We start from the raw sequence: 14356 nt of genomic DNA, 5'->3' as shown, positions 1-14356 counted from the left end.
TCCCCTTAAATACCCACCCTTATAATTTGAAGTTAGTCCTTCACCTCCAAATTAATAAAACAAAACAAAATAATACAAAATAGCACTTCTGCTGGAAAGACTGAGCCCTTGTGACCTTCTTTTCTCTTTGCATAGAGAACCAAAATCTACGTTCTTTATTAGTCATTAGTAGAGTTTTCTCCATACTCTTCTTTAGAATGCTAATTTTACACACACACACACAAAACTGTGAATTTTCAACTCTTCCTACTAACCTTAAAGAGAAAGTTGAAGGGTAAAAAACCTATATGGGGTAAAGAATGCTTCCATTAAAGCATATGGGTCTTAGCTCTATATGTGTCTATGTGGGCAAGTAGAAACTATCCTAGGCTTTGCTGGCTGCTCTAATAACCAAATCAGGATAAGACAGAGTAACATTACCCAGATTTAATTACAAATGTATGTACGAGAATCCACATATACGGGAGAGTCAGAGGCCCCCCACACAGGAGGAGGTCAGAGACAGAAAGGGAAGATGCGGTCTATTGGGCACTCTGTGCTAAGGATGAGGTAAGGCACCTTGGCGCTTCAGAGAGGAGGAAGGAAGGTCGTTTGTAGATTAAGAAAAGCAGATGTTCAGTAATTAGAAGCTTGCCCTGCCCTATAGATAGGTCATAAAAAGTTATTTTTGATGATAATTCTTATTATGGGCCAGGCCTCTAATTTAAAGGTAAAAGGCTCTCATGAGTCCCCAGCGCCATCCTGGGGAGGCCCGTTCTCAACCCTGTATATACATATTAAGAAATGAATCATTGGCTGTCCTATAAGGAAGCCTGGCCTTCACAATCTCCTGATCTATTTATCATCAGCAGATGCTCACTCTGGGAGCGACCTAAGCTCATAATTGCAGTGATTAGGGTCACGTGACCTCCAGCTTGCGTTGCTTTGAAGAAAAAAAAAAGGCAGATGGCCAAACATTAGCATTTCAATGAGTACCCAGGATCTTCAGTTGAGGAGTTCACTTAAAAAAGGAACCAGAAAGCTGTGAATGCCCAATCTGAAACCACTTAAAGAATAGTTTATGTTCTTTTCATACAGTCAGTTCTCTCTCCACAGAAACTCACCTTCCCTTACGGAGGCCAAATTTGAGCTTTATCACCTGCTCGTCACCCAGCAACCCGATGGCTGACTGTGTGGAAGGAATGACCCTTTTACCAAATCTTTCCATTTTAAAGCCTATTTTTGTCCGTTTGTTTTAGAATATATAGTAGTATATTCAGACAACCAAAACCATTTGTTGACTATTTTTCTTCGGAAACAACAATTTTATTCATTGTAAGGGGAAATAAACACAAATTAAAAATAAGAGGCTTAATTTTCTCTGTGGGAAATAAGGTTAGAGACTTTGTCCTTCTCCTTTTTCTGTCAGAGTTTCTTTCACTGTCCTTTCAAATGTATGTAAATCTTTGTAACAGTTCGTTTAAGCCTGGGGCCATTCTCACACTCCAGAATGTTTACTCAAATGTCTGGGAGCCTTCTTTTTTAAATGCAAACATAGAAGGGAAAAGCTCATTATCTCCTTATTCTTGTGGGAGAGTAAGAGTCAAACTTCCTGGGTTCCTTGCTCCAAGCTGTAAAACAACTTCCTGTCATAAAGATACGAGAACTTCGTCTCTCCTCTGGTGAAAGTCAATTAGCTTATACAGATGGTCACCCCACTTGCCAGGTAAATTTAGTCCTCTTACCTGAGGACTATCTGTTGTTATCTTGAAAGCATGTATGTAATGGGTTGTATCAGCTTGGCTATATAAAAGGGTGAACTTGCTTTAGGTCTTTACAATCTCTTAGCAGACTGCCTGTGATAAGCATCACTGGAATTCTAGTTAATGCTTATTCAATAACATAAGGGTTATCTTTCTCTAATACCTTTATGGAGAGAATTTCTGGGTTGGGAGAAGTTTTTGTTTTTAATTATATTTCCCCAACAATTTCAATTCAAGTTAACCCCCTTCCCTGAAGTGGAGCCCTTTGAGATAAGATAAATCATTTAAATGGTAAAATATCAAATCTCCAATGTAAAGTTTAATAAAGAAATATAGTACTTAATTCTACCACTCCATTTACTTTATAAACAAGCTTGGTAATATCTATACTAAAATAAACAAATTCAGATAGCATGGATGTCACTTGGAACATTTAGTTCCATGTGTCAAGATATTGATGTTTCTTTCCTTTCACAAAACCTAATACAAAACACATAATTTAGTAGAAGCTTTTAGAACAGACACCCACATAATATTTCTCTATGTAGAAATTTCGTGCACAAAAGAGCACAAAAAATCTCATGACGCATTGGATTTTTGCTCATAGTTTAAAAAAACAGATACACATAAAAGCAGTTCAACCACTATTTGTGGAAAGAAAAATGTGAAAGACTGAGGACTATCACTGTCTCAGTCAGAAAGAGAGAAGGAAGGGGTGGAATCCAGGTCCACACCTGTCCTGTGCCGTTTCATGTTTCCTAACTTCCCAGTCCGTCCTCAGTCCCTTCTCTGTGCCTTGGCTTCCATAGACCCCTTTCAAGAAACCCACTTCTTTCTCCCCCACTTCCTATTATGCTTATTTAAATTCCATTCACCTTTAAACCCAATTGAAATTTCCTTTTTTATTTTTTATATGAGGTCCTTGTAAATAATGGTGAATTATAACTTCGCTGGATCTCTCTAGAAAGTATGTCTGTACTTAATGTTTGATTATATCACCACTTATTAGTTACTCTTTATATGCATTAGTTTTCCCTTTCTTCAACTTGACTGCAAGCTTTCAGAGAACAAGAAAACCATTTTTAATTCTCCTAAAAAAGCTACAGAACCCAGCACTCAAATGAACTACAAGTGTATGCTCAATAGTAGATTTCTTAATAACTATTCTGTTTCATTGAAACTGCAGCTTCTTAAGAAGGCTTACTTCAAATTGTGAAGATTTCAACATGAGAGTACAGATTTAGTACCCATGATTTAGAAATACTATCATTTATAAATTCCTATGAAACTATGACACTGAAGAAAACAATCTGGTTTCCCAAAGACTAGACCAGGAAAAAAAGGGTCATTGTCTAGGCTGCTTTACTTTTACTTATTTTTTTCTTTCTTTTTGAAAAAAAAAATTGAAAAACTTTTTCTTTTGTAATCAAGCATTTATCTGCGACTACAATATTTCACACAAACTTTTCTTTTCCTTGGGAATACTACTTTCTTACCCCCCACTCCACCCTCACCATCTTTTCACCCTGTGAAGTGGTATATTTCCATGTGGGGTCCCCTTAGCTAATGACTCCTGAATCCAACAAAATGATACACTGCTTAACGAGGTGAGTGGGACACCATTTATAGCAGTGTCAAATGATGAAATAATGAAATAAGTGTCAAGAACTACATGTGTGTATGTCATCTTTTCTGAGATAAATAATGAACTAGTAAAAATATCTGAGCAAACCATGATATGGAAGGGGTGAAGATACTCTATCTACTCCAGAGGCAAACCATTTACCAGAGAACACTTTCAGAGAAAGCCAAACCAAATCAAATCACATTTCAAAAACTTTTTATGTCTCCTACTGGCATATGATCATACATTACAGTGACCAAACACATATTTCTAAAAGTTGTCCACACCTTATTGGTCACTGAGGAATTGACTCTTACATCTTCTATGTATGTAATGATGAAGAGCTTCTGAGTTTTCTAAACACAAAGTTAGAACAACTTGGTCACTAGATCTCTTCCTCCTTCTGCCACTGAGCACCTCAGTGATCACCGACAAGAAAGTTTACGAAAACTGCCCAGATGTGGGACAATTAAAAAAATCAACAATTATTCAGTGCTTACAATGTGAAAGGAACACAGTAATTCCAGGTATAACGGGGGAGACACAGTGATGTTTGATAGAGGGAAATATAAACTATTTAGGTAACTTCTTTGCAGAATTTTAATTTATATTCGATGCATGATTACTCAAGTACCATAGATATTTTAAAGTAACTTAAATAGCTATTAACATGTAGCATGTCGTTTTTTATGTTGTGCATACTTGTATGAAACAGAAGAGACAGTAACTTTCCTGCCACTGAAACACCTATATAATAGCCTAGCCTGAATATACAATTTCTCTTTGGTCATTAATTTCACCTAGTTTTACATAACTGCTCGTATATGTTTTAAACATACTACTAACAGTAGAAGGTTTACATCTTTATTTCCAAATAGTAAACAGGTAGAAAACCCCAAGGGTTATAAGGACAAAGGTCCTCTCCCTGTGACACAGTTGCCAGATGGTCTATAACAGGTCCCTGAGTCCCTGAGAAATAATGGAGAGTCACAGCGAAATGAAAAAGTGTTTGCATTTATCAAGTTGCCTATCAAGTTAAACATCCTGCTTACTGACCCATTATCCCATATTTCCAAACTTATTTGATTTTTTTGAAATGAAAGGAAACTTTGGGGTGGGGCAGGGAAAGTCACAATTAAAGGGAAGGAATCTTGTCATTTACTTTCCCTAATGGTTTCAGAAATGAAGCCCTCAATTCCTCCATGAAGACATCTGAGTTTCTCATCCCTGTTGTTCAATTGATTCTCCTTAATAGGGCTCAAATTTCTTATAGCTGGCTTAAGACCCTTTAAAATGCCAATATAGTTTGTTTTAAATTAGGCTAGCTCATTCTTGCACCTTAATCTTGTACCTAGAGAGCTACTTCTGACAAGGCACTTACACATGACAATAGATTTCAGGGCAAGACTGAAAAAGTAATTTCCACTCTAGAGGTGAAACATCTTTAGGCAAAAGATATCAAGTTCACTCATTCATAATTCTAAAGATCAATACTTATAAATGAAACCATCACTGACTGGTATATAATTGCATTTTATAAGCAAGTAATTACATTTGGATAAATGTGTGTTTTTCTACTTTTTCCCCCCCAAAAATACTTTTCTGTATTTTAAAAAACATTTATATTTCACCAAAGAATAGTTTATTGTAAAAATTCTGTCTGGTTCAATAAATTTCTCTAGTATTTAAGTTCCAAATATCTACCTATAGTCTAAAAATTAGTCAATGTAATTATTTTAATTTTGAACTATAAACTTTATTTGAGAAAGAAAGAGGCGGGTAGATATATAAATATAGCTGTAGATGCATGTGTATAATGGATTAAGTGTTTTTTATTCAGTTCTTTGCTAGATTTAAAGTGATGGTAGGAGCCTGACCTGTGGTGGCGCAGTGGGTAAAGCGTCAACCTGGAAACGCTGAGGTTGCCGGTTCAAGAAACCCTGGGCTTGCCTGGTCAAGGCACATATGGGAGTTGATGCTTCCTGCTCCTCCTCCCTTCTTTCTCTCTCTCTCCCTCCCTCTCTCTCTCTCTCTCCCCTCTCTATAATGAATAAATAAAAAATCTTTAAAAAAAAAAATAAAGTGATGGTAGGAAATATAAACAAAACAAAAACTCTAAACATAAACTGATAGTCATAAGACATAGAATAATATGGAATGAAGCCAAATTCACTTTGGTTTGTTATGACAAACAGTTTTCAAGTAACATTTTTAATATTGCTAAATAATTGAAAGGAATTAGTTGAGAGAAGACAAATGATTTTATCTTTTTTGACAGGAATACCCATCAAGAATACCCCAAAGAAAAGGTCTTGTATTATTTACTGGCAAAACTCTCCAACGCCAGTACGCACAACTATGTATCAATCTAACATATATATATATATGTTACATTCCTTTCTCTGCGAAGCAATTTAATTTTTAGTCTTGGATAAAAAACTGAGATGAAACTTAATGAGTTGCATGTTGATTTATAGAAACTGAGAAACAAAAAAAGCATATCCCCTTTTAATAATACTAAGTTCTTACTTTGCAATAAGTAGGCCATAAAAAAATGAAAGATTTCTAAATGAATGGACTTCTTACACAAAAATAAAATGCAGTGAAGTTTTTATATCCTCTAGTCTAAACTGTCCTAATAAGATATAGGCCCAAATGGAAGTCATGGTATTCTTTAATGATGTAAACTGTCTACAAAACGATCCCCTGGGCTATTCTCTGAAATGGCACTCTTTCGGATGAATTCAGGAAAAGAATACAAGTTAACTTGGTCAGTGAATGAAATCCACAGAATTGATTTCTTACAGAATTGGAGTGTGTACGAAAACATATCCAGGTGGCTGTCTTTTGTAGCCACTTGATACTACAAACATTTAGTTAAGAAAAAAGCAATCAGCTGAAACATTTTTGTTCTCACATGGAAAAAAGAGATCCACTGCTTGTTATTTAAGATACTTCTGGTTTCCTGTTTGTCCTCTGTAGCATGGCATCGACAAGCCAGTTGCCTCAATATGTCAAGATTTTGTGTCAAAATAAAGAGTAATTCTGAAAACGCACATTCCTAAGGTATTTCATTGGGTCACATGAGGAGACGGAGAGGCAACAACTGAGTTTCCCTCTCACACCCCCTTCTACCTCCTTCCACCTCTTCATTGCAATGTCTGTAATGGGAAGAGATCGATTTTCCGAAAAAGGAAAAAATAAGTATTTATGATGATTCAGATTTCAGAAAGCTACACAAGAAAAAGCAAATTCTTCTGGGACTAACTGGTCTTTCCAGTCTGAAATGTGATTCTAGCAGCTTTGTGGCTCTCCTTAAAGTGAGAAACAAATAGTAAGGCATTCCACAAAACTCTCCCAAATCTCAAAGAGACTGTCAATATAATTCTGACTATGTTTTCATCCTGATATGGCTATTATATTATGCTCAATGTTGAAATAAAGTAGATTAACAAAATAATCACTTTTTTCATATTTTTATATTTTAAATCCTTCAAATGCAACAATGATCACCGTTTCAAATGTCTTTCAGGTGATTTGTTTATGCTTTTTGCTCACCTTTTCCCATCATCAGGGAATACAGTATTTAATACTTGCTACATATACACTTACATATACATATATAGAGAGCTATATATACACTTACATATATATATAGCTATATATACACTTACATATACATATATTTATATATAGCTATATATTTAGTTTAGAGATATGTAATAAAATTGTTCATTATTGTTTCTAATCTCTATCATTCACACAGTAAGCATTTCCTGGGTGTCCACTTCAAGGTCCTACCAGGGCAAGAGGGACAAAGGTGAAGAGCCCAGGTGCTAGACTGCCAGGGAAATAAGACATAGCCAGAAATAATTATAACATAAAGAAGTATGAAGCAACAGGAAGCAAATTGAAGGGAAATGGAACTTCTCCCTGAGGTGTTACTAAAGGTTGACTACATAGTTGGTCAAAGATTTATTTGTCTTATAGATTTTACAAAATGATCACCACTGTAAGTCTTGTTAACATCTGTCACCATACATAGTTACAGAATTTTTTTTATAATGGTAACTTTTAAGATCTACTCTCTTAGCAACTTTCAAACATGTAATAGAGAATTATTAACTATAGTCACCACACTGTACATCACATCCTCATGACTTACTTACCTTATACCTGTAAGTTTGTACCTTTTGACCCCTTTGCCCATGTTGACCACCTGACCACCCCCATCTCTGGCAACCACCAAATCTTTCTTTGTATCTATGAACTTGGGTTGTTGTTTTAGATTCCACATATAAATGAGATCATGTGACATTTGTCTTTTTTTGTTTTGTTTATTTCACTTAGCATAATGACCTCAAGGTCCATCCATGCTGTCACAAATGGCAAGATTTTATTTTTATAATGGCGGAATAATATTCCATTTTATAGATATGTATACACACATATATTATATATTACTATATCTTTACCCATTCATCTTTTGATGCACTTAGGTTGCTCCCACATCTTGGCTATTGTAAATAATGCTGCAATAAATACAGAAATGAATATATCTTTCAAGTTAGTGTTTTTATTGTCTTTGGATAAATACCCAGAAATGGAATTGCTGAGTTATATGGTAGGCCTATTTTTAGTTTTTTGAGGAATCCCCATGCTGTTTTCTATAATGGCTGCATCAAAAAATGTACCCTCTTTTCCACATCCTTACCAACACTTGCTATTTTTTGTCTTTTTTGATAATAGCCATTCTAGCAGGAGTGATGTGATATTTCATTGTGGTTCTGATTTGCATTTCTCTGATAAGTGATATTAAGCATTTTTTTCATGTACTTGTTGGCCATCTATATATCCTCTTTGGAAAAGGTTTATTCAGATCCTCTGTCCATTTTTAAATCTGATCATTTGTTTATTTGTTATTGAGTTACATGAGTTCTTCATATATTTTGGATATTAACCCCGTATAAGATATATTATTTACAAATGTTTCCTCTATTTTAGTAGGTTTCCTTTTCATTTTGATGATGGTTTCCCTTGCTGTGGAAAAAGAAGCGCATGGACATTTCTGACAATCCATTTCATATTTCACTATATCTATCTTGCTTTTAATTAGTAACACTAGATATTTTGCTTGGCTACTATTATTATAGAAAAATAAGTTTTTTTTTTATGAGAGAATCCCTTTTTCCTGAAGCAAAAGAATATATATCTCTAGTTGAGAAAAGAATGGCAATTTCACTACATACTGCATTTTGAATTGAAAATCTGGTTGTTTCTGGCTGTTTCAGGTGGATTAGTAAATTTTTAAAAGGCCTTGCTACATCTAGCTGCTTTTCTAGAGGATCCGACACAGAAAAAAGTTTTGGTATTACTTTTACAGTTGTTTTATTTATAAACAAAATTTTTAATTTTTTTCTTTGTTTATGTTTCTTTTTAGTTTCTTTTTTTCTTAGAAGTGGGAAAAATGAGATGAGATATTAGGCTGCCATGTTGATCATACTAAAATACAAAAATTCAAAAACGAAAAAGACAAAATACAATTTATTTTAATTAAAATAAACAAATTAATGATCCTAAAAACCCTGTGCATTGGAAATATTTCTGACTCAAAGATTTATACTTTGACAAAGATGTCATCCTACTGTAATTTCTGCTTAGCAGATGGGTAGGGGTTGGCTGGGAAAAAGAGTAGCAAAAAGTTCAAATCTTACAAAAAATTACATGTTTAAATGTGTGCAAGTTTACACACAATACACTGAGGACTGAATATGAAAGGAAGGCAGGCTAAGTGTCTTCAATAAATTCAGCACCAAACTATATATGAACACAATTACTACTGCTTACAAATAAGGACTTTTAACTACAACTTGTGTAGACACTTTATTTTTTTTCTTAAGTTGCTAATTATCAGTAGGCATGATTCCAACATATTATATTTGTTACAATCCATACAGATTTGAAGGACAGCAAAACAAAGATTGTATATTTAAAAGAGAAATAATGGTGTGTATGTGTGTGTGCGCGTGTGAGCGCGTGTGCATTTGCAAGAGTACAATTGAAGCCGCCAAAGGTGCCTACTTACCACGTGCCTGATATGTGCTAGACACTGCAAATCTGAGGGTGGACACGGGTCTGAAGGCTAACGTCCTGATGTGTGTAAGCATATTGGAAACGCCAGTGCTTTCCTTTATGTTAATTATCCATCAAAAGCCAATACAAGGCCCTGGCCGGTTGGCTCAGCGGTAGAGCGTCGGCCTAGCGTGCGGAGGACCTGGGTTCGATTCCCGGCCAGGGCACACAGGAGAAGCGCCCATTTGCTTCTCCACCCCTCCGCCGCGCCTTCCTCTCTGTCTCTCTCTTCCCCTCCCGCAGCCAAGGCTCCATTGGAGCAAAGATGGCCCGGGCGCTGGGGATGGCTCTGTGGCCTCTGCCTCAGGCGCTAGAGTGGCTCTGGTCGCAACATGGCGATGCCCAGGATGGGCAGAGCATCGCCCCCTGGTGGGCAGAGCGTCGCCCCATGGTGGGCGTGCCAGGTGGATCCCGGTCGGGCGCATGCGGGAGTCTGTCTGACTGTCTCTCCCTGTTTCCAGCTTCAGAAAAATGAAAAACAAACAAAAAAAAAGCCAATACAAAAAGATTAACAACACATGGCATTTTGCTCTTTTATGAGCAACAAAAGTCCTCATTTCAATCAGGGTCTATTTTGTTTTAAAGTCTGAATACACTTTCAGAGGAAAACATGGAAAGGATAAGAGAAGTGCTAAGCCCGCTGATGTGGGTGCCCTCTAAGACTACTATTCCACTCAACTCAGGTGAGCTGGTTTGGGTCTCCCATAAAACCAACTGACAAGAAAATAGAACAAAAAGGAACGACATCTTAAATCTCTGCTCTTTTAATTGAAATTTGCAATTGCTAAGCAATTCTTCAGCTCTACCTCCTCAGTAATATGAGTACCAAACCGTGAGCTTCAAGTGTTTTTCTGCCAATTTAGAAAACTGACCATTCTTTAAAATGTGAACCAACCTTGCCAAAAAGTCATTCTTTTTTTTTTTAATAAAACTGTTTTTATTTTACTTCTTTTTTTTTTTTAATAATTTTATTTTTTTAATGGGGTGACATCAATAAATCAGGATACATATATTCAAAGATAACAAGTCCAGGTTATCTTGTCGTTCAATTATGTTGCATACCCATCACCCAAAGTCAGATTGTCCTCTGTCACCTTCTATCTTGTTTTCTTTGTGCCCCTCCCCCTCCCCCTTTCCCTCTCCCATTCCCCCCTCCCCCCCCAACCACCACACTCTTATCAATGTCTCTTAGTTTCACAAAAAGTCATTCTTTTGATACGTATTATTGAATGAATGAATTTGAATTGGATCTTTTTTTTAAAGACTTTCAGCTCGTAAAACAGGTTAAAATAAATGAAACAATAATCAAACAGAGTGTAGTACTACAAAAACAAACACAACTCAGGAAAGCACATTTGTAAGTGCCTCAAGTTTGAAAGGTATCTAGTTTGCACTAAGTTCAGCTTTCTACCACACTGTGCACGACTACTCTAACCCAGCTGTCTAAAGGCCTGGGGGTCTCTATTATTTCACAGTTTATTTATAATCAATGTAAACCTACCTTCAACCTCAATTCCAGCCAGCAGTCACAAAATACCTTGGATCAAATCAATTAAGTCTGAAAGATAAACAGAAAAACATCCTGTAAATTAAGTCAGTTGAATGACAGTGTTTTTTCGTTTACTTAGGAGGAAAATGAAGTTACTTGGTTCCTTGCACCGTAAAACGTACTGGCCGACACACATTCGTTTATAACAAGGGTATGCTACGTAAACTTATTTTCTGGATTTCACTTAGAAACATATATTCCACGACCAAATTAGGTCCTGTTTTTATTTTTAGCAGTTTTTATTTATTTAAAGAATACATCTCAAGCTTGTACTATAAAACATCAGCCAAAAGGTTTTTTTTGTTTGTTTGTTTTTTGTATTTTTCTGAAACTGGAAACGGGGAGAGACAGACAGACTCCCGCATGCGCCCCACCGGGATCCACCCGGCACGCCCACCAGGGGTTACGCTCTGCCCACCAGGGGGCGATGCTCTGCCCCTCCAGGGCGTCGCTCTGCCGCGACCAGAGCCACTCTAGCGCCTGGGGCAGAGGCCAAGGAGCCATCCCCAGCGCCCGGGCCATCTTTGCTCCAATGGAGCCTCGGCTGCGGGAGGGGAAGAGAGAGACAGAGAGGAGGGGGGGGGGGTGGAGAAGCAGATGGGCGCTTCTCCTGTGTGCCCCGGCCAGGAATCGAACCCGGGTCCCCCGAACGCCAGGCCGACGCTCTACCGCTAAGCCAAGCAGCCAGGGCAAAAGTTTTTAAAACAAAAAATTCTGTACTCATTGTGCTAACATTTATCTTAAAAGATGTTTAATTAAAAATAATAAAGCTGATGCATTTGGATCCTTGATTTGATTTACCATCCATAGACAGTTTGCAGGTTTTTAATCCAGGATCAGTAATCTGTTTAAAGGCAAAAAAAGTCACCAAAGACAATTTCAGTGGCAAGCTCTCCCATCGCCACTTTGCTTCTTTATCCCTAAGCCTTGCCACTAATTTGTGCCGAGAAACACGTTCACAATTGGAAGTTACAAAGGTGGGAACCCCAGGCAACGAGCAAACTCCAAACCGCTGCGCCAAAAGTGTGCCTGTGGTTTGGACAGTCAGGAAAGAAAATAACTTCAAAGTGACATAGAGTGAAATTCTTTATGCTGGGGTATCAATGCCTAAATGTACAATTAAAAAAAGGTAAGTTAGCTTCCAGAAGTGTGTTTGTGAGTTAACTCATTGGAAGTTAGAATATGTTCCACATGACATTGTTAGAAATAGTTCATTATTGGATACCTACCTAGCTTTAGTTCAAAAGCTAAATTAACCTGTAATGGTAATTAGTTAATGAAAAGAATAGTCTAAAATAATATTCATATACTTTAATGAGATCATAAGTTATTAGTATGGCTGTAGTAATCATTTTATGTATATGTATATTTAATCATCATGTATACCTATATATGTAATGTTTAAAATATAAATGAAGTACTAATAAACAAAAAATGATTAGAAATAAAATTCTTTATTTTTAATCTTAAGGCAAGTGCTTGAGAAAAGTAAACTTTATCACAAGAGAATGAAATAATAGGTGGATAAAAATAATAGGTGGAAATTAAAAAGAAGAATTTGAGGACATTTTGAGGGACTTTTAAGATTAATGGCCTTACTATGTCTGCTTCCACTTCAAGCATCTGATTTTATTTTACTCTCATACAATTTTTTTTTGCTATAAACTCAACAGTTTCCAAATTGTGTATCATAATACTCTAAGATGTAAGAGTAAATTCAGAGAATGGTAAAGCATTTTTAATATATGAAAAAACACGGCAATATCCATCAGGTACCACACATACGAATAGCTTGAAGCAATTCACAGATTCAATATTAGATATAATATTCATTTCAGTGATGCCATAATTTTCCAAAATTGATTTTTGATGATGTTTATGATATAAAAACACTGCACTGAAACCAATATGAGCCTGACCAGGCGGTGGCACAATGGGTAGAGCATTGGCCTGGAACACAGAGGATCCAGGTTCAAAACCCCAAGGTTGCTGGCTTGAGTGTGGGCTCACCAGCTTGAGTGTGGGGTTGCTGGCTTGAGCGTGGGATCATAGAGATGACCCCATGGTCACTGGCTTGAATAAGGGATCACTGGCTCAGTCAGAGCTCCCTGGTCAAGGCACATATGAGAAAGCAATCAATGAACAACGAAGGTGCCGCAACCATGAATTGATGCTTCTCATCTCTCTTCCTTCATGTCTGTCTGTCCCTCTCTCACACACTAAAAATAAATAATAAAATAATAAAAAATAGGAGGATAATATCTAATCTGACTTAGGTTTGAGGGCTGGGAGGTACCCAACAAACCACATAACCCATTACTAAGTAATTATGGGATTCTAAGTATAAATTAAAAGATTTTTTTTCTTTAGATTTGCATGTATTATTTTTTTCTAAAGGCTTGTTGTTGTTAAAGCATAAACAGTCATTGTGTTCATTAATGGAACTGTGAAGCACTTCTTCTGGCTCAGGGGCACAGGAAAAAAGTTACAGCGATACTGGGATGCCATAAACTGAGGGAGTTTGGGAGACTGTTAAGCACAGTTTTTTGTTTTGTTTCATTTTTTACTCCATAAACTTAAAGAAAACAAAAAAAGGAGGGCTATTAAAAAAAAACTATTAAAGTGAGAAGAAAAAGGAGAGGAAAAAATATTTTCCTAAAATAAGAAGAAAAATCCTAAGAGAGTGGAAAGGACAGTGGTTCATCACACTGAGCAACCAGACACATATGATCATGTGTGCACACACAGGTGCATGTGCAAGTACACTCCTGTGGGTGCAAGAAGTCGTACACACAGACTCTAGGGGATGAAAGACAAAAAACAAGCAGTGGGTGCACAACATATATGTACTGTGAGGATTGAAAAATTTATTTTCCCTCTACCCTTCTAAACGCTTCTGGCTGGACTAATAAATTAACAGAAAAAAATGATCAAAAGTATTATGTATGTACATACGAGGCTCCCTAAGAATACGAGATCCTAGGACACATTGGGCAGTTGAGGCTTATATGACATTTTGGTCTAAGGAGGGGTATTTCCAAAGGGAAAGTAGGCAATCTGCAGGCAGATGAGAAAGAGCAAACATGAGAAATTCTTGCTGGACCGTCCAGTGCAATGGGGCCCTGAGGGGAGTCGAACAGACAGACTTTGGTTTCCCCTGCGAGCTCCCCGTTAGCTTATATTACACTGAGGTGAGAGCTTCCTTCCTTTGGGCAGGCAAGGGGAGGATCAAAGCTTACTTCTGAATCACTTGTTTCTTTAAAATAACCAGCTTAAAATAACATCCCAGAAACCATCTTTTGGGGTGAT

General features: G+C 36.8%; 2 protein-coding genes across 22 annotated transcripts in view; one reads left to right on the top strand and one right to left on the bottom strand.

Annotated features, from left to right (window-relative positions):
• MAP2 (microtubule associated protein 2) overlaps positions 1–14356 on the bottom strand; it is a 300424-nt gene that overhangs the window by 207130 nt on the left and 78938 nt on the right. For 20 of the 21 annotated variants that reach the window (XM_066345316.1, XM_066345323.1, XM_066345324.1 and 17 more), the window contains exon 2: positions 11000–11056. The exons of the other annotated variant lie outside the window; for it this stretch is intronic. The gene's annotated coding sequence lies outside the window, so the exon portion shown is untranslated. The remainder of the gene's footprint in view (positions 1–10999; positions 11057–14356) is intronic. 21 annotated transcript variants of the gene reach the window in all.
• The window catches only part of ACADL (acyl-CoA dehydrogenase long chain), a 711748-nt gene that overhangs the window by 628702 nt on the left and 68690 nt on the right, over positions 1–14356 (top strand). The gene's annotated exons all lie outside the window — the stretch shown is intronic.

This window comes from Saccopteryx leptura, chromosome 7, assembly GCF_036850995.1.
Source record: "Saccopteryx leptura isolate mSacLep1 chromosome 7, mSacLep1_pri_phased_curated, whole genome shotgun sequence".
NCBI lineage: Eukaryota > Metazoa > Chordata > Mammalia > Chiroptera > Emballonuridae > Saccopteryx > Saccopteryx leptura.
This window is presented reverse-complemented; position numbering and strand designations above follow the sequence as displayed.